Source organism: Pinus tabuliformis, chromosome 1_2 (genome assembly GCF_031772625.1).
Source record: "Pinus tabuliformis cultivar Carrire ecotype Pingquan chromosome 1_2, CPIR1, whole genome shotgun sequence".
NCBI classification, from domain to species: Eukaryota; Viridiplantae; Streptophyta; class Pinopsida; order Pinales; family Pinaceae; genus Pinus; species Pinus tabuliformis.
In genome coordinates this window covers 709,939,983-709,961,965 of record NC_142298.1, presented here as the reverse complement: position 1 = coordinate 709,961,965, position 21,983 = coordinate 709,939,983, and the positions used below count along the sequence as shown (strand labels likewise).

At 38.5% G+C, this 21,983-nt stretch overlaps 1 pseudogene; it reads left to right on the top strand.

Annotated features, from left to right (window-relative positions):
- LOC149207707 (polyamine oxidase 6-like) overlaps positions 1–21,983 on the top strand; it is a 144,860-nt pseudogene that overhangs the window by 25,537 nt on the left and 97,340 nt on the right.

The following is a 21,983-nucleotide window of genomic DNA, read 5'->3' as shown; positions in this document are numbered from 1 at the left end:
AAACTACAACAATCATCAGTCAAGGATGCAGTAATGATAACTCTTTCCCCTGTAAACTGATGTAAATGAAAATCAATCAAAGACAAGATCTCCAATTTGGGAACTAGACAACAATAGTCAATGTTCACTACAGTTGTAGATCTTTCTATTCACACCAAAGCAAATACTTGAAATGACAATTCAATTAACAGAAAAGGAACAACAACTAATCTATTGAAAAGATCGAACAACAAATCTTAATCTACAGGAATGAATTAAGCAGCAACCTTAACCGAAAGGAATTGAACATCAAACTTTGACTAATAAAGGGATTGAACAACAATCTAAGAAAGGAACAACAAACCTAAGTAAGCCTACGAAATATGGAACAGAAAACATAATCAAATGTAAACACACAGTGACTATGGAATCAATAATCTTATTCTAACATAATGAGTATTAACCACAGTTATAAAGGAACGACAATTGTAGTTGTAATGGAACAGTAATCGAATGAACAACAATCACAATTGTAAGTAAAACGTATCCAAATGAACAACAATGTCAATCTGCAAATGAACAGCAATTTCAACCTGTAAATGAACAACAATACCAATCTATAAATGAAAAGCAGTATCAATCTGTGAATGAACAACAATATCCGAATTAGACAGTGCGATACTATTTCACAATGAACATCATAACATTTCTAGTTGCAAATAATAGTCTTGCTATTTCAATTACGAATTTGGTATAACAGAGCAAGTAAATGAAATGTTAAGGAACAAAAGATCACTGAATAAAGCGAATGCAAAGGAAATCAAACCACACACAAATGAAATTGGAAATTAATGATACAGAAAGCAAGTGATCCACTAGGGTTGGGCCCTTAGCCACCAGGGAAGCGTTACTGCGGTTACTCTAGGATCAGATAACGGAACATCAGCGAAGTTATGTATTAATCATAAAAGTAGAGTTACAACTATCGCTCTTTAAAGAGATTCGATGATAAAAGTTCAAATTACAACAACAAATTCAATAAATCCACCATAATCCACTGCTTGGGCTAGCGGCATTGTACCTTTTTATAATGGCCATGCGGAGATATCAAAAATACTGATAGGTCTTGAGGTAGCGATCCCTCAGGATAAATCTTTAGTTATCTTTTCGTCCTCTTGCGCTGATACCGCATTTCTTTTTCCTTTTCCTGGTCCATGCATTCTGATCTTGATTTCCTCATCTGGATGTGGTTCCTTGTCAAAGGGACAATAGTTGGTTTTTCTTTGTCTTTTCCTTCGGAATGGTGATTTTCCATTTTCTTCACATTCTGCATCGAAAAAGACAATAATTAATCATTTTACATCAATCACAAATCCCCTTAATTCTATCATAATCCTTTAACATATGACCATATTAGAATGTAAAGAAGTTATGATTTAAAGGAAAAGATGAAGAAATAAGTGGTAATTACATACCTTTTCCAATGCTCAACACACCCCCCTACTTAGCCTTTTTCGTGTCCTCATGAAAACATTGTAATTGACATGCAAGGCAGTTAGGGAATAGGCTGGGGAAGGATTTTCACGTAGTGGCCTAAAACCATGACTTCTAGCTAAGACTTCAAAAATATGCCCTGTCTGACCTTCAGGCAATTCATATAAGGCTCTATACCCTGGTGCAGGATACCAGATGATTGGACTTCAAAACCTACAGCCTAACCAAGACGGGCCTTCTCTCAAGATGAGGTCACCATAGGTAACCAAGCGATCAACAGCTAGCTTAAAATTTTTGTAATTGAATGGCTCTCTATTTTGGATATTCCGATTGGAAGTCTGGTATCGGAATTTGGTTGCTGCTATGGCAAGGTCTTTGATGGCTAGGAAGTATTCTACCCCTTGTTGGACAACTGCTGTGTGAATAGGTCCCAATGTTTGGATCACACCCTTCTTACTTATTAATCCTCTATGCTTATTCCACAATTGCAATGGGTTTCTAGGTTCACCCCTTACCCATAGATCTAACATGTTCTCCTATCTCTGGAAGGTATTGTAGGCTTTAAGCCACTTTATCTAGTTAACAACAAAAGAGATGAATTCCTAAAGCTGGATATCACCCACAAAAGGGCTAGGGTTCTTTTCCGTTTCTCCATCCAACACAAGATTATGCAAATAGAACTCACATAGCAATCGATGGACTTTCACCCCATAATGCTTACAGCAGTTTATGAAATCATCAATAGTTTTTATCTCTATAGGCACCCCTGCCTTAACAACCTTAATTTTCAATTGTAAATATCTTTCCATCAAAAACAAATCATAGCTTTTGGCAGGTGCCTTACATGCTAGAACATCAGTATACAGAGAACATAAGGTGTCCATTTGATTCACAACTATGTCTACTCTATTGGTTACCTTTTTAACTTTTTCCTCTGCCCTTCACCATCTATCGAAGGCCTCGCTCTCCGATGCATTGATGTTCTTTACCTGTTGCTGTAACTTCTGATATTTCTCCTGAGGAACAGTTTCCTTTGTGAGCTTTCCTATCATTTGTTGGGCCTGTGCCAGATCTTTTTGAAGTTTCACCATCCTCGGGCCATTATCCATCCTGACATTTTTGGGCTGGAGATCTACCTGGATATCCTTATTGGGACATCTGGTTTTTACAATCTGTGTTTCCTTCTCATGAACTGTCCAGTTGGTCATGATGCTATAGGACAATGCCTCTGTCTGGACGTCCTTATGATAGACTAGTGTGCTTTCTGTTTGGGCTTCTGCATTTGTAACAACCATATGCTGTTCCTTGCAGTCCTGAATAATAACGGGTTCGGTTTAAGTCCTTTTTCTTTTCTTTTTACGAGGTTTCACCTGGGTGGCTGCATGCTTTGTTCCAGAGGTTCCTTTTGAGATTTTCCCCATTTTTAGGACCCTTATTTGTTGTCGAAGTTGTTTAATTACATTTAGCAATCTATGTTGTTCCTTTCACAACTTTTTGATTTCATTTGTTTCCTTTGAAGGAACAGCCGTTTCTTTTCTTGGGCCTGGGCCTTGTTCTTCAGGGATTGTACCCTCACCTTGGCCAATTTCCATGTTTCCTGCTTGGAACACTTCTTCAGTGTTCTCGTCCTGCTGATTAGGTTTTTCAGGGGTGAAAACCCTGGGTTGATCTGCTGTCTCCCGAGCAGCTTCTTCTTCTACTTCTTCTTCATCAAGCATTTCTTCGGGTGTACTCTGACTGTGAGTAGAGTGTTCCTAAGATTGTCCTTCTTCTTCCTCCTCATCACCCATCTCTCCAGATGCACTCTTATCATGAGCAGAGTGTTCCTGGGATTGTCCTTCTTCTTCTTCCTCATCACACATCTCCTCAGATGCACTCTTATCATGAGCAGAGTGTTCCTGTGGCCCTTCTTCGACATCAGGGTTGAGTGGGTTGTGGGGTTGGACATATTCACCCATATTGGCCAAATTTTGGGTCAATTCGTCTTCTTGCAAAGGGTTTTGCAATGGGCTTTCGCTGGGTTGCTATGCTTCCTCCCCTTCCTCCTGACCGGATTTCTTAGTTTCCTCTTCCGGTTCCTCTTCATCATTTTCTTCTAATTATTCTTCATTTTCCCTGCCTTCAAGTTGTGGGGGTTGCTTGTCCTCTGAGTTGTGTATTTCTACAGGCTGGCTACTATTTCCTTGGGAATTTGCTAGCATTCCTCTGCTTCTCTCCAATCTGATAGATTGTCTTTGTTTCTGCGGTCTAATTGATGTGCTAGAAATGTTTTTTCATTTTGGGGCTGGTAAAGCCAATACCCCATCTATTGAGAAAATCAATTCTTCCCAACTACTCTGCTGTTGGGTGAGACTATAACTGACTATTAGCTAAATTAAATCGTGATGACTTACTACTGATTCTACGTGACGAGATTTTCTTATACTTCGGGCAACATCATGCAATAAAAAATTTAAGTACGCAGGAAATTTCACAGCACATTTTTGTTTTAATACAGCTAACAGTTTGAGATGGTGTGGTCTTACCATGTCTTTTCTGCCATCGCAAGTGATGTAGCTTTGGACGATTCTGGCTAATTCTGCCCAAGGCTCTCCTAGGGTTGCCAGCAGGACTCCTTTTCCTTTGACAGTAAGGTTTTGTCCTTCGTCCCGAAAGATGGTTATAGCGTCTTGCAGTCTCATATTTTTCAGGGTCCATACTGGTCCAACGACTGGCAATCTTGAAACTTCAACAATTATCGCATCTGTTATTTCTATTTGTCTCCCCCTCACCATGGAATGATCTTCCTACAGATTCTGCAAAAATTCAATGGCCACCGTCTTATTAGACTGTTGTAGATGGTTAAGGTTGGAAATCAATCCTGCCCTTGCTAAGATTTTGCGTGTAGCGTCAGAGACCATTCATACCTATGGTTTGCTGCGAATTGATCTGCCTCCCATTTTGTTCAAGCTTAGTACAATGTTAAAAAACACAGAGATGACGATGGAATAGAAAGTTGTTCAAAATTTAGCTCATTGTTAAAAAAACACAGAGATGACGATGGAATAGCAAGTTGTTCAAACTTTAGCTCACTGTTAAAAAAACACAGATATGACGATGGAACAGCAAGCTATTCAAGCTTTAGCTCATTGTTAATTTTTACAGAGCCAAAACACAGAAATGGCGTTGGAACAACAAGCCGTGCATATTGGGAAATACAATACCATTGAACTTGCTATTCCCGAGTTTTAATGGAGTCATAATACCTCCAAATAATGAGTTGACACGTATGCCAGTGAATGATGGAGATCACCCACACCCCCCTGAAATGTGATAGGCTCTCCTCGGATGTCAAATGAGGGAGCAGCATGCTAAATTGCAATCATACAGGAAAATAAAGGAACGGCATTTAGATCCATGACATGTTCACAAAAATGAGCGGACTACTGAAATCCAGGCTTATGATGGAAATCACGAATAAATATGGAAATATCGTGATATGATGCGAAAAATAGAGGATAGGACAGCTTGACGTAAGTAAAAGTTCTTATGTGGTCATTATCCACTTTAACCATTATGATTGATTTATAAATAATTTTCATGTGTAAAAGGTTCGAAAGGGTTATATAACATAATCTCATTTGAAATCAATATAAAGATATAAGAAGAAGGGTTTATAATGACTATTGGTGTATGAAAAATATGACTTCAATACCATCGATAGAGCTCTGTTGCCCACAGGTGTCCATAACCTTGATAGAGTTACTTATTTCACCCTTGGAACCATAATCCTTGTGTATGCCTAGGAAAGTGTTGTGCGATGTCAGAATGGAGGCCATTGTGCTAGCTTGGTAACCGGATGAATCACAATGCCATTCACGAGGAAGGAGTGAAAGGTGGGTAAGTTGGCTCGTGATGAGACCTCCTGTTCCAAGGACTTTTTATTTTTTTGATGTGCCTCTTGGATCATATCCCTGGTGTGGTGGCCATAGTGGGAATGCCACTTCACTTTCTTCCTTATGATCATGGTAGGATGGCTCTTGATGAGACCCCCTATCCTTCATTTGACAAATCATGTTATTAATCATATAGATATGCATCTGTTCTTTTTTGTTCTTTTCTTTTATATAGCACTTTCCTATTTATATACAGAGGGTGGCTCAACACTCCTTAAGAGTAGGGATGGTGGAAGAAGTCTGAACATCTCAATAGAGTAAAATATGCCCCTATTCTTATTCAATAATAATGATCAAAGAGAATTATGAGCATTTAGAAAGAACCATCATGATAAAAATAATCAATCGAATTGGTGTTAGTGAAAATAAAGACAGCAAAGTGATATAAATAGTTGTGTCATTTCCTCTTTTCTCTTATCTAGTCAAAGCAATTTCTCTAAAGATAAAGATTTTTGTTTAGTTTGATGATTTCAGTATCTTCTAGTTTTTGTATTCTTACATAAATGTATAGTTGTGCCTTAAATGACCATCATTCACAAAAATCCTCTAAATGATGAAACACACACACACAAAAAAGAAAAAAATGCACTTAAAAAGTGTTGTTCTTTAGATGGAACAACTGTTGTTCCTTAAGAGGGATAGCAAAAGAACATCTGCACGCAAAAACTATGGTTCCTTTAAGAGGAACAGTAAGCAAAAGAAAAAAAGCATACTCGAAACTGTTGTTGCTTAAGCGGAACAACAATTGTTCCTTAATCGGAACAACAAATAAAGAAAGCATGGAATAAAATACCGCTTCCTTTAGTCGAATAGCCTAAGATTATTCGAAATCGAAACTACTGTTCCTTCGAAAGGAATGGCAGAAAGGAAAAAATGCGAGGGTTGTTCCTTTAAAAATAACAGCAAAACAATCTGGGAAAAGTGTTGTTCCTTCAGAAAGGAATGGCAAAGATACGGAGATGTTGTTCCTTCAAAAGGAACAGCAAAAAACGAAAGTGTTGTTCCTTCGGAAAGGAACGGCAAAAAAATGAAAGTGCTGTTCCTTTGGAAAGGAACAACAAAAATGTGAAAGTGTTGTTCCTTCGGAAAGGAACAGCAAAACGTGAAAGTGTTGTTCCTTCGAAAAGGAACAACAAAAGGGCAGAAATGTTGTTCCTTCAGAAGTGAACAACAAAATGCAAAAGTGTTGTTCCTTCGGAAAGGAACAGCAAAATGGCAGAAATGTTGTTCCTTTCGAAAGGAACAACAAAATGTGACAGTGTTTTTCCTTCGAAAAGGAACAACAAAACGACGAAAATGTTGTTCCTTCAGAAAGGAATAGCAAAATGAAAAAGTGTTGTTCCTTAGGAAAGGAACAACAAAAATGATGAAAATGTTGTTCCTTCGGAAAGGAACAACAAAATACAAGAGTGTTGTTCCTTTGGGAAGGAACAACAAAGGGGAAGAAATGTTGTTCCTTCAGAAAGGAACAACAAAATGAAAAAGTGTTGTTCCTTCAAAAAGGAACAACAAAAAGGTAGAAACGTTGTTCTTTCGGAAAGGAACAGCAAAATGCAAAAGTGTTGTTCCTTCGAAAAGGAGCAACAAAAAGGAAGAAATGGTGTTCCTTCGGAAAGGAACAAAAAAAAAAAATGCAGAAATGCAAAAATCTGTACAAAAAGTAATTTATATAAGCAGAAAAGAAAAGCTTATGTACAAAATTTAAGAACAATGAAATTACTTAGTGAAACAATGCCAAGGAAGGATTATTTCCCTTGAAAAGAATCTACATATCGGAATCTTCCCGGAGTTTCTTGTAGAAGGATTCCCGAGTAAGCAGTTTATGGTACAGTCGCACTCGGTGTCCATTTGCTTTAAAGGTATGTCCAGATCCGTCAATAGTAGTCAAAGTAATGGTGCCATTGTCATGCACTTTCTGGATTTCATACAGTCAAAGCTAGTGAGTCTGAAGTTTTCCCGGAAAATCCTAAAACCCAGAATCCTATAGAAGTGCCCATTCTCCTTTTTGGAAGATTTTCTTTTTGATCAGGGCATCGTGCCATTTTTCTCTCTGTTGTTGGATTAATGCAGTGCGTTGAAGAGCCGAGAGCCTAATTTCATCTAGCTCATTAATTTGTTGTAGTCTATTAGTCTAGGCCTCATTTAAATTCAGACCGACCTCCTGTGCTGTTCTTAACATTTGTATTTCGAACTCTATTGGAAAGATGGGTTCCTTTCCAAATACTAGCTGATATGGTGAATAACCGGTGGTGTTTCTCCATGTTGTTCGATATGCCCACAAGGCCTCCAACAATATTGAAGCCCAGTCACGCCTGTGTGATGCAATGGTTTTTGTCAATATTGCCTCTATCACTTTATTCATGCTTTCTACTTGGCCATTTGCCTGTGGGTGATATGGAGTGGTAATTTTGTGCTGAATGTGATAATTTTTTAATGTTGTAGCGATTTTATTACCTACAAATTGTGGTCCTCCGTCAGTGATTATGTCCCTTGGGAGGCCATATCGCACAAATATTTGGAATAGGATATGAATCACAGAGTCCTCTGTAGCTCTTGGAAGTGCCTCTGCTTCAACCCATTTGGTAACATACTCTGTTGCTACTAGAATGTATGTTTTTCTGAATTGATGATGGGTTGATTGGACCAACAAAATCGAGTGCCCAATGCTCAAATGGTTCGATTACTAACTGTGGATTTAAAGGCATTTTGTCGAACTGTCTAGGGCATCCTTCTCTTTAGCAACTGTCACAGGCTTGGACAAATTTCTTAGCATCTTTAAAGATTGTGGGCCAGTAAAATCGAGCGCCCAATGCTCAAATGGTTCAATTACTAACTATGGATTTAAAGGCATTTCGTCGGACTGTCCAGGGCGTCCTGCTCTTTGGCAACTGTCACAGGCTTGAATAAATTTCTTAGCATCTTTAAAGATTGTGGGCCAATAATATCCTATTTGCAGAACTTTGTGACCAATCCTTCGATCTGCAAAATGTCCACCACATGGTCTGTCATGACAGGCTTTCAGAATTTCAAATATTTCATCTTCACGGACACACCTTCTGATGTGCATATATGCCCCTGTATGAAATAGGTAGCCCCCATTCCAAGAAAATCGGGTACTACGTTGAACAATCTATTTTCATTCATTGGGGGTCAGATGCTTTGGTAATTTTCCTACTGCTAAATAATTTGCAACATTAGCATACCAGGGTGTCTTGACAGTAAAAGCAAATAAATGTTCATCTGGGAATTGATCTTCAACTGCTGCTGCGTCCACTGGCTTCGACATTCATGAGAGAAAATAAGCTACAGGATTCTCTTTCCCAGGTCAATATTTTATTGTGATTTCAAATTCCTGCAATAAGATCAACCATCTTGTTACTCTACCATTTGTAATAGGTTTATTTGCTAAATATTTTATGGCAGAGTGATCTGTATATAAAACAACAAGATATCTAGTGATATAGTGCCTAAATTTATTTATAGCATGTATTACAGCTAAAAAGTCTTTTTCAGTAACAGTATAGTTTAGCTCAGTAGGAGACAAATTCTTGCTGATAATAGATTGCATATGGTTTTTTGTCTTCTTCCTGCTCAAGGACTGCTCCAATAGCTGTGTCTAAAGCATCTGATGAAATTTAAAACGGCAGGTCCCAATTTGGGCCTCTGAGCACTGGGGCTATTGACACAAGCTTTTTCAGATCCTAAAAATCATGGTCACATTTATCTGTCCAAACAAAATCAACATTCCCTGTCAGTGCGTAGAGAGGTGCAACTATTTGAGAAAAACGTTCTATGAATCTCCGATAATAACCAGAAAATCCTAGAAAACTACGTACCTCTGTTTGTGTGGTAGGAGTAGGTATTAACAAAATTATTTGAATTTTGGTCAGATCTACCTGTATTCTAGCTGCTGAGATATAATGACCTAGGATGAGCCCTTCAGTCATCATCATATAGAACTTTTCATGGCTCAAGCAGAGCTTGGTGGCGATACATCGTTGCAGCACCTTTTCCAATGTGTCTAGTGCTAGCTCAAAATCATCTCCATATGGTGTGAAATCATCCATATATACTTCGAGCCCTTCATTTATTAAATCTAAAAAGATGCTAAGGATGGCCCTCTGAAATGTGGCAGGGGCATTGCATAGGCCGAAAAGGTAGGACTCTGTAGGAAAATGTTCCCCATGGATAGGTAAAAGTAGTTTTGTCCTAGTCTTCAGGGGAAATTTGAATCTGATTGTATCCACTGAAGCCATCCAAGAAAGAAAAGAATTTCTTTCCTGCTAATGTGTCTAATACCTGATCAATGAATGGAAGGGGCAGTTGTCTTTCTGTGTTGCTTTGTTTAATTCTCTGTAATCTACACAAATCCACCACTTTCCATTCTTCTTTGGCACCACTACTAGTGGAGAGACCGACTTGCTATCAGAGATTGGATAAATAAAGTTTACATCCAAAGGTTTTTGTAATTCAACTTTTACAATATCTTTCAGGTGAGGGTTAAGTCTCTGTTGGGGTTGGCAAACAGGTCTCACATCTTTTTCTGTATAAATATTGTGCGTACGCAGTTGGGGATCAATTCCCTTCATGTCCAGATAATCCCATGCAAAAGCTTCCTTATATTTTCTTAGTAGTTGGACCAACTTTTCTTCTTGTTCGGGAGTTAGGTTATTATTGATGTTCAAGGTTTTTCCTGGCTCAATCTCTATAGTTTTGTTATTTGAAACAGAGGTAGTGGGTATTGTTTGATCATGAGTGTCTTTGAGAGGATCTTCTTCTAGTTCATTGTCAAATGCTGCCTCTATCATGTGACATTGTACATGGGATCTGCATTTGGATTGGTTAATGAATTTGTTAATAGCATCATCCTCTGTTTGATCTTTGAAATCGAGGGCATCTTCTATGGTTAATGGGGATCTAATGTTTTCTGTGAGGTAGGATACAGGATGTTTATTAATTTTTATTATTGTCACGCTTGGCTGGGCTAGAGGGTATAGAGCTAGATTCTTTATGTTACTCCCTATAGTTATGGTCATGCTACCTTGTCAGCAACCAATGTAAGCATCAGCAGTCACAAGCCAAGGTCTACCTAATATTAACGGGTGTCCATCGAGTCAGTTTTTAGGGTTGATTATCATAAAGTCAGTAGGATATTCCCAAGAATCTACGGATACCATTACATTGTGAAGTGTACCTTCTAGCCTAACTATTGATCAATCAACTAGTTCTAATAAGGTGGAGGTTGGTTGCACTGATGTAATGCCCAATTTTTAACAAGTGGTGGTTGTTAAAATATTAATTGCAGCCCCTAAAGAAACTAGGGCATTTGAAAAGGTTTGTCCATTGATTTGCACTGTCACTATTGGATTTCCTGGGTCTTCATATTTGACAGGTGCTTCTCTTCCTGATAACAGATCAGATAGGGTGCCAACTACTTGGACTATTGGGTTATTTGTTATTCTCCTCCTTGGTTTTTTTATACATAATTCTTTGATGGTTTTTGCATATATTGGGATATCTTGGATCACTTGGAGGAGTGGGATTTTTATATAAAAAAATTTTAGTTCTCCCAGAATATCAAAGTCAAGATGTTCTATAGAGCACGATATGATTAATCGTTTTGGGAATGGGGGAGAAGATGTGGTTGCTTGGTCATGAGTTTGCTGTCTGACCACATTTTCTTCTTGTAATGGTTGTTCTGCGGGTATCCAATTTTCAACTTGAGCATGTTTATCTCCCTCAGTTTCTATAATGCGCCCAGACCTTAATTGAAGGTCATTGCACTCCCTTAGATCAGTTTCTAGTTCTGGTGTTTCGATTATTTGAATGGATTGAACCAGCCTATTATTTGGGTTCGAGTTGGGTTGGGCTGGGAGTTGTGCTCTTAAGTTGGATTAGGTATTTTGTTGTAGTGTGTATGGTGCTAGCAGTGTAGTTTGAGGGAGTGGAATGGTTCTAGCTGGTTGATTCATCGGTCTCTGCTAGTTTTTCTGCCAAGCTTGACTCTGTGAAGTGGGAGGGGACCATTGTGTTGGATATGCGTTGTTTTTCCAATATGGTGAAGAGTAGGGAAAATTTGGCCAATTAGATTGGCTTGTTTGATTCAGCCATGGTGATGAGGGAAATGGCTGTTGTGACCAGTTTCAAAAGGGAGGTTGATTTTGCCATATTGTATTATATTGTTGAGCATGATATTACAGAGGCTGGAAAGAAGAAGATGAATCGGAGGACATACCTGATTGTCGTGGCTGCCATTGATAGCTCTGATTAAGTAGGTACACTGGTTCTGATTCTTCTTCCACTTCTTTGTATACTGCTTTCAAACCAGGAAGTGAGCGGCAATCTTTCGTGGAGTGATCTTTTGTACAAATAGCACAGACTTGAACTGCATCTAGTGGGCACTCCTTGTGGTTGTGTTTTTTTCTACATCTAGGGCATAATATTGCTAGGTTTTGCTCTGCTTCTGCTTGTTTCTGTTTAGCTTGCATAATATCGAGTTGCATTGTCAGAGTCCCCAATATATTAGTTTTGAAATTCTCCAGTAAATTTCTGATTTCTACGCGGGTTACTCCTTCACTGGAGATCTTGTTGTGCCTTGTGAACCTATCACGTTCCGCTGGTTTTAGCATTATGCTACCTCATGAACTCTTGATACATAAATCAATGATGTTAGCAAAATCTTCTTGATAGATGTCACCCTTTCCCATAATATTTAGTGTTTCAACCCATTATTCCTTCATGCCTTTAATTAATGTCATTTTTAATACATTGTCAGGTAAAGGCAATGATACATAAGGGGATCTCTGAAGATTATACTGAAAGAGTTCAACATATTCTTCCAGTGTCTCATTAGGTCTGGCTACCATCTAAAATATTTCATCCTTTAACTCTCTAGAGCTAAAATAATCCTGATATTTCTTCAGGAAAGCACCTTTCATCTGATCCCAGTCGTTTATGACACCTCCACCTAACCCCATAAACCATCGTAAAGCAACCCCTTTTAATGTAGAGGGAAATAATTTTATCTTTTGGGGATCAGTGGTATAATCGTATCTCCTGCACAGCACATCAAATTCAAATAAAAATGCGTCTGGATATTCCGATATTAGGCCATGGAATGTAGGGATATGCTGGAGAGGAATGGCCTTCATAGGTGCATTAACTGCAGTATCTACAATGGGATATTGCAGTGTTGAGGTTTGGGGGATTTGCTGATTCTGGGCCATTTGGTCAAATATGTGCCAATATCCTTCTGGGATTTCTAGGAGGGTATTCCTAGGCTGGCTAGAAGGAGCAGGAATGGCCTTAACAGCACTTCCTTTGTCTGGGATGATGAGAGTTCCTTTTTGAACTAATGTCTGGGGGGATTCAGGTTCTTAAGCTTTTTTCTAGATAATTTTGATAGCACTTCCCTTATCTGGGCTGCTTAATGGCTTTACTATTCTAAGAGGAGATCTTGGTTCTTCAGTTTCCCCTATTTCTTCTCCTCCTTCGCATAGGTTACTAAGGTTCCCTTCTTGTAACAATTTTGGGCTAGAATTCTCAATTTCTTGAAAATCTTGCTCCTCTGTTTGGCTGTGCACCTCAGCAAAGGCTACAAATGGTGATTCTGTGGCTTGAAGGGAACTAGTAGGTTGTCTAGAAGCAACATTTCTAGGTCCTACTGAAGGCTGAGATTCTAATTTTTTAAGGATTTCGTCTATAAAGGTTGATCAACCAAGGATCACTAGCCCCTTAGCTTTATCAGGCTTAGGTAGGGGTTTAAGATTCTTTTTAGGCTTTTTCTGCTTAGTCATGCACACAAATCAAGTACTTATTCCTACCCAAAATAACAACAAATCTGCAGGAAAGCGGGCAGGGGAGCAGGGTTGTTACATGCTCCACACGTAGGTTCTTACCTTTCATTTTTAAAACCTAACTCTCTCCTAGCAGGTACTTACACTACTCTCTCTTCAAAAGAAACAAATGGCTACACTCTCCCCGGCAACGACACCAAAATGTTGGGCAGTAAAAAGGGCCTTTTTAACCTCTATTTACCCTATATTAATTATCAATCCAGGTATGATTTTTATCTCAAGAATGTACTCAGTCTGAGGCAGTCACTTGTTCAAGAGTAATGCTAGCAGTATAGTGCTTCACAAAAGTAAATAAATGTTGGAAACAAACTCTAAATGTAATGGCAAGAAACTTAAATTCTTTGTAACTAAATCAAGAAACTACAGCAATCATCAGTCAAGGATGCAGTAATGATAACTCTTTCCCCTGTAAACTAATGCAAATGAAAATCAATCAAAGACAAGATCTCCAATCTGAGAACTAGACAACAATAGTCATTGTTTGCTACAGTTGTAGATCCTTCTATTTACACCAAAGCAAATACTTGAAATGACAATTCAATTAACAGAAAAGGAACAACAACTAATCTATTGAAAAGATCAAATAGCAAAGCTTAATCTATGGGAATGAATTAAGCAGCAACCTTAACCGAAAGGAATTGAACAACAACCTTTGACTAATAAAGGGATTGAATAGAAATCTAAGAAAGGAACAACAAACCTAAGTAAGTCTACGAAATATGGAACAACAAAACTTAATCAAATGTAAACACACAGTGACTATGGAATCAATAATCCTATTCTAACATAATGAGTATTAACCACAATTATAAAGGAACGACAATTGTAGTTGTAATGCAACAGTAATCGAATGAACAACAATCACAATTGTAAGTAAACCGTAGCCAAATGAACAACAATGTCAATTTGCAAATGAAAAACAATGTCAACCTGTAAATGAACAACAATACCAATCTGTAAATGAACAATAGTATCAATCTGTGAATGAACAACAATATCCGAATTAGACAATGCGATACTATTTCAGAATGAATAGTCTTGCTATTTCAATTACGAATTCGGTATAACAGAGCAAGTCAATGAAATGTTAAGGAACATAAGATTACTGAATAAAGCGAATGCAAAGGAAATCAGACCACACACAACTAAAATTGGAAATTAATGATATAGACAGCAAGTGATCCACTAGGTCTAGGCCCTTAGCCACCAGGGAAGCACTGCTGCGGTTACTCCAGGATCAGATAACAGAACAGCAACGAAGTTATGTATTAATCATAAAACTAGAGTTACAACTATCACTCTTTAAAGAGTATCGATGATCAAAGTTCAGATTACAATAGAAAATTCTATAAATCAACCATAATCTACTACTTGGGCTAGCAACATTGTCCCTTTTTATAATGGCCAGGTAGAGATATCAAAAATACAGATAGGTCTTGAGGTAGTGATCCCTCAGGATCAAAGGATCCTGAGGGATTCGCCATATCTTCAATCTTCAGTTATCTTTTCGTCCTCTTGCACTGATATTGTGTTTCTTTTTCATTTTCCCGGTCCATGCGTTTCGATCTTGATTTCCTCGTCTGGATGTGGTTCCCTGTCAAAGGGACAACAGTTGGTTTTGCTTTGTCTTTTCCTTCGGAATGGTGATTTTCCATTTTCTTCACTTTCTGCTTAGAAAAAGACAATAATTAATAATTTTACATCAATCACAAATTCCCTTAATTCTATCATAATCCTTTAACATATGACCATCTTAGAATGTAAAGAAGTTATGATTTAAAGGAAAATATAAAGAAATAAGTGGTAATTCCATACCTTTTCCAATGCTCAACAATGTCCACCTTTACCAACAACACCTTTTTGTCTTCTATCATATCCCTCAAAAGGTGATACTGAACATCAATATGCTTTGTCTTTGAATGATATGTAGGGTTCTTTGCCAAGAAAATTTCACTTTGGCTGTCACAGTCTATTCTTATAGCTTCATGTACTAACCCAATACTTGAACACAATATCTACAACCAAACTACTTCCTTGCTTGCATGAGTGGCTTCCATGTATTCTTCCTCTGTAGTTGATAGTGCCACTACAGATTGTTTCTTACTCATCCAACTGACTGCACCTCTAAATAGGTTAAAACACATACCAACTTGTAGATCTTCTTTGATCCATATCTCCAGCCCAGTCTGCATCAACAAAGCCATGAATATCCAACACTCTGTCCAATCCTGGTCTTCCTTCGTAGCTTAAACCATAATCACTAGTGCCACGCAAATACCTAAAAACTCGCTTCACTGTTCTCTAGTGCTCCTTCCCTGGTTTTGACACAAACCTGCTCAATACTCCCACTACATGTGCAATGTCTAGTCTAGTACAGACCATTGCATACTTCAGGCTACCGACTGCACTTGCATATGGAATACAGGACATGTCCTCTTCCTCTTCTTGTGTCTTGGGACACTGTTCAGCAGATAACTTCACACCTACAAGAATAGGAACCTTCACTGGTTTACTATCCTGCATATTAAACCTCTGCAGTATTGTCTCGACATACTTCCTCTAGTTTAACCAGAGATTCCTCTTTGTACAATCTCTTTTAATTTCCATGCCCAAAATATAGTTTGCAGCACCAAGATCTTTCATGTCGAATTTGGAGGAAAATTGGGTCTTCAAATCCTGGATAATTTCTTTGTCATTTCCAACCAACAACATATCATCCACATACAAGACCAGATAAATAACACAGTCACCAATTAATTTAAAATACACACAGTGATATGCTTTTCTTCTGGGGAAGCCAAGTCCCCGTATAAATGTATCAAATTTCTGATACCACATCCTTGGTGACTGTTTTAACCAATACAGAGACTTCTTTAACTTGCATACCAGTTCTTTCTTACCCTTCACCACAAAACCTTCAGGTTGCTTCATGAAGATCTCCTCCTCCAGATCCCTGTGAAGAAATGTTGTCTTCACATCCATCTATTCTACTTCATAATCAAAAATAGAAGCAACAAATAAAAGTAATCTAATAGAAGTTACTTTGGCAACAGGAGAAAAAATATCACCAAAATCAATTCCCGGCACATGGGAATAACCTTTTGCTACCAACCAAGCTTTCTATTTCTCCACTTTTCCTTCTGCATTTGTATTCTTCTTGAACACCCATTTGCTGCCAATGGGTTTCCTTCCAGCCGACAACTCCACCAGATCCCAAGCCTCATTTTTGTGCAAAGATGCCATTTCATCAACCATGGCCTCTTTCCAGAGTTTTCCATCCTCTGAATCTACTGCTTCCTTCACAGTTTTGGGATCATCATTAGTAATAGATAAAGTAAAAATTGAACCGAAAGCAGATGGACTATACCTTTCTGGTTGCCTTCTTTCTCAAACTGATCTTCTCACACCCAGAGTTTGTGGCTCTTCATTTTCTGATTCCTCCTATACTGTAGAGTATGATTCTTCCTCCTTTAGCTCAAAATCTATCTTCTCAGGTTCATTTGGTTGGAATTAATGTTTAATAACATCTTTTACCTCTCTGAACACCACATCTCGGCTGTACACAACCTTCCTTGTTACTGGGTTCCAAAGCTTATAACCCTTTAAACCATCCTTATCCCCAATAAATATACACTTTTCAGATTTACTATCCAACTTGGTTCATTTCTCCTTTGGAACATGTACATATGCATCACATCCAAATACCCTCAAATGTGAAAGAGAGGGTTTCTTACCAGTCCATACCTCTTGCGGAGTCTTATCCTCCAACGCTAATGAAGGTGACCTATTGACCAAATAACATGCAGTGTCCACCGCCTCTGCCCAAAATTCCTGTTCTAACCCAGCACCACTGAGCATGCTTCTTGCCCTTTCCATCAACGTCTTGTTCATTCTTTCTGAAACTCCATTTTGCTGAGGTGTATATGAAGTAGTCTTCTGCCATGCTATACCACAATTCTTACAGAATTCTTCAAATTCCTTGCTGCAAAATTCTCCACCATTATCTATTCTCAGCACCTTTATCTTCTTCTCTGTTTGGTTTTCCACCAGAGCCTTAAAATTTTTAAACCCGTCAAAGACTTCAGATTTCTTCTTAAGGAAATATATCCATGTATTCCTTGAAAAGTCATCTATAAATTATACATAGTACACAGACTTACCTAGTGATGGAACCTTCACAGGTCCAAACAGATCACTGTGCACAAGCTCTAATATATGTTTTGCCCTCTTACCACCAAAGGGAAACTCACCCGATTCTGCTTCCCTATAAATAATTTTCACATAAATTAAAATCCAAAGAGCTATTACTCATACCTTCTACCATACCTTTACCATGAAGTATTCAAAGGCCTTTCTCTTCAATATGTCCAAGCCTTTGATGCTATAGCATGGTCTTCTCTCCAGAGACCACTAGATCTTCTGCTCCACTTTCAGGAACCACAGAACTTTTGCATCCATCAATAATAGTGATACCTTGTAGCTTGTACAAAGTTCCAATCTAAACTCCCCACATCAATACCAGTGCTCCCTGAACCATCTTGCAAGTATCCTTCTCAAACACTGTTTTTACACCTGCATCATCTAGCTTGCTTACAAAAATCACATTTCTAGCAAATGCAAGAATATGTAGAACACCCGGAAGTGTTCTAACCCTTCCACCTTGCAACTTCAACTTTACCTTTCCTCGACCAACGATTCTGGCCTTCCTATCATCCCCTAAGAAGACATCACCACCATCACATTTCTCATACTCACAGAACCACTCTCTGTGGAGAGTGAAGTGAAAGGATGCACCTAAGTCAATCAACCATGCCTCATGATCTACATGTGTACTTGAAGAAACCAAGTACACATCCCCACATTAATCTAAGGTGGTTTTCGCCTCTACAGAAGGAGCATCATCAGATCCCTTTCCTTTGTCAGGAGCTTTAGATTTACAGTCTCTTTTGTAGTGCCCTTCCTTTCCACATTTCCAGCACACCACCTTTACAAGTTTTCCCAAAGATTTATATCTCCCTCTAGATTTAGGTCTCCCACTCAATGACTTATTTTTGTTTCTGTTCTGGGACCACCCTCGTACAGATAAGGCATCACCATTTTGGCTCTTATTTTTCTGACTCATCTCCTCTGTCAGCAAGAATGAGACTATTTCATCAAAATGCAAGGCAATTGCATTGCTACCTATTGCAATAACCAGACTATCCCACGAATCTGGTAGAGAACACAACAAACTAATGCACTTATCTTCATCTGAATTTTAATATTGACAGATGCTAATTGACTTACCACAATATTAAATGTGTTCAAATTCTCTGTCACCGAGTCTCCATCTTTCATCCTCATTTTATACAACTTTTTCTATAGGAATAGTTTATTCACTAGAGACTTAGATTGGTACAAAGTCCCTAACTTGTCCCACAAAGCCTTCACCGTAGCTTCCCCTGATACATTCAAAAATACTGAATCTGAGACACACAATCGTATTGTGCTCTTTGCCTTTCGATCCAACTTCTTCCATTCTTCATCAGACACTTCCATTGGTTTAGTACCCAAATCTACCGCGATACACTGATCTTTATCCACCAACAAATCCTCCATCTTGAGTTTCCACAAATCAAAACTCTGACCATTAAATTTCTTGATCTCTATCTTTCCACTACTCGCCATCTTCTTTCACCAACAAAATCGATCTCGCAAATCTCCCACTGAACAGGGTCTACCACAGGCCCGAGCGAAACCCCTCAGCAACAAAGGCATCCCCTTGAAGCCAAAACAACTATCATAGAAAATATAGGTTTTAACCCCGTACAGAAATTACCTGCATACGAATTCTAAAACACATAAAATAAACAGTGCGAGAGCATAACACATAAAACAAATAGACACAGAAATTTTCCCCTAGATCCCAAAACCGGGACTACCAGCTTGATTTTTCATTATGTTCCTTTCAATGTTACAATACATATTTATACATGCCGAAGCATCCAATACCATGGACCGAAAACCATCGCGTCCAAAACCATGGACCGAAAACCATCGCGTCCAAAACCATGGACCGAAAACCATCGCGTCTAAAATCATGTGCGAAAATCATGCACGAAACCATAGGTGGGTCCGCCCAACCTAACATAGGGTCCAAAACCAAAATTTTCCGAGGTGCTACCCCAGACCCCATAGAGTGGGGTTACGAGTACCCTTCAAACACCTTATGACCTCCCCCTTCCTCCCCCCCCCCCCCCTCCGCTATGCAATCAATGCAAGGAAGGGGGGGCTTCGCCCCCCCTTCCTTGCGTTGATTGCATAGCAGAGGGGGGGGGGGGAGGAAGGGGGAGGTCATAAGGTGTTCGCCCCCCTTCTAACCCCTGGTTAACCACATGAGCTAGTTGTGAAAAGAATATAACACAACCCAATAAAGAGCGACAAGCTATCGTAGGTAATCAACAAACTATTTGCAAATTTTCCCCCACCATCGCTGGCGAGTACCCCAATTATTTTTGAAACACAAGCTTGAAGGGGATATCATATGCTTGCAATATAAGTTTGTCCTTGGGAAAAATCCAACCTAGTGAGTTTTAACGAGCCCTAGGAAGGAGAAGGTCGATCTCGTCATGGTGACAAGTTCAATGTCATCAGGGTTTAACGAGTCGGACATAGGTGAAACTTGGAGTCTTTTCATGTTTAGAGAGTTTAAAAAGACACAGAAAAGAAAACTCCAAAGGTCCCTTTTCGTAAATTTGTCCCTTGAACGCGAAAATGTAGAAAATAATAGCCAAGGGAACCTATTGACCATGAAAGATCAATGTATACCTTTTTCGTAAATAATCTATCCCAGCCCGAAAATGGGGTAAATGTATACTGGGTAGATGACGCTTCACAGCCTTTAACAAGTTCAAAGCGACAAGAGCTTGGTGATCTTTTCATCTTTTAAAAGGGTTAGAAAAGAGCTTGAAAGCGGACCCGCCATTTTATTTCCTTTACGAGTCAAAAGGGAAAAATACTCGAAAATCTTTTCAGCTTTTACGAGTCAGAAAAGAACTTAAAGGTGACTCGTCTTGGAGGAATGAGTGGTATAAAGGGTGGCAACTGGTTCCCGTAGTGGAGGAACTGCTCAAAACACATAATGGTCAAGAGGCTAGCTAATAAAATCACTTATCGTTGCAGTCCCTTAGGAAAGGAAAAGCAACAAAGTGAAAGCATATGATTAGCCAAAGAGATGGTGGCAATGGAATGAAACAACCAAGGCTCATCTAGCAAAAATCAGCTTATTAAAATGATAATCACGAGACGTAAATCAAGTGTGGGTTAATTTTTACACAAGCTTGAACCATGGAGAACTCTACTTGGATTTGGTTTCATGTTTTATACAAGCTTGAAATGAAAAACTATTCTTGAATAAGTTTCGCATGCCTCCAGCATAATGATTCAATCAAGCTACATGCCCCCCAAGCTTCATTGCATTCAACTAGGTGGATGTAATGAAGTTTCACTTTCGAGATCCAGGAAAGACTTGACTGGGATTTTATGAGATCTCAATTAAAGACTCGATTGGGAAAAGGGAGTTGTTTCATTTTTTAACGAGGTTGACACAGTGAAAGAACTATCCTCAAGACATTTGTTTCATTTTTAACAAGGTTGACACAATATCAAGAACTCTCCTCAAGACAAGGCTATTATCATACCTCACAAGCTATGGCTAGGCTATTAGCAATCCAAAATGTAAGTTATCAATCCAACATAGCCATGGAGGATGCTTTTATAAGAGGAGGAGCCTCCATAAATGAGGGTAGAGGAAACTTATCTTCATGGGAGGTTATTCAAAAGGTGGAACCACCATCTCAAATGAGGAGAGGAAAACTTCTTTGACCCAACAACCAGCTCCAGAACAACCCAGAAGTATTATGTTTAAACTATTTCGCCATATCTGGGTTGTCATGGGTCAAACACTTAGACTCAGAGATCACATCGCGAGGCATTAGTTCATTCTGGGCTATTGTCACAAGCCTGATATTGATGACCTGTGACGATTTTGAAACATGGGTAAAAAGGGGTCAACTTTAGGATTAATGAGCTTAGGCAATCTTTTTGAGTAATATGGAAGATTTGGACACATATTTTGGTAGATGACAAAGAGCAGATGTCATTCAGGGACTGACTCTATCCAGGATCATGGGATGTAGGGTCGGTGACAAAATACTATGTAATAGTTTGGTGCATTACATTAACTATATGGAAATACCAAAAGCAGATACCATGAAAAAAGCAATAGATGCAAATTTAACTGAGACCTCAAGAAATGAAAACACAATGAATTCTCAAAATTGTTCAAACATAGGTAGAAAGGTTTCTTCTTATAGAAACCAAGAGTTTATTATGCCTTTCTGATATTTTTGAGAAGATTTATTCCTTGTATATCATAACATAGGAAAAGCTAATATTTATTATAGATGAACCATGTTTTGTTAAAAAACAAGTTATGAAAAAATATTCTAATTCTATAGTGACAAAGAGCTCAAGCCAATAAATATAAAGATGAAATATTAGCAAGAAAAATGAGGGAAAATACAGATGAACTAATCCATTATTATGTGTGTATATGCTTCAAATCAAATAACTCTGCTATATATGTTTTAAAGCCCCAACATTTTAACCTTCAAATCTTTATTACTCCATCTAGTAAGAAATTAGACAAGTAGTAAATGTTACATAGAGTTAGGAAACT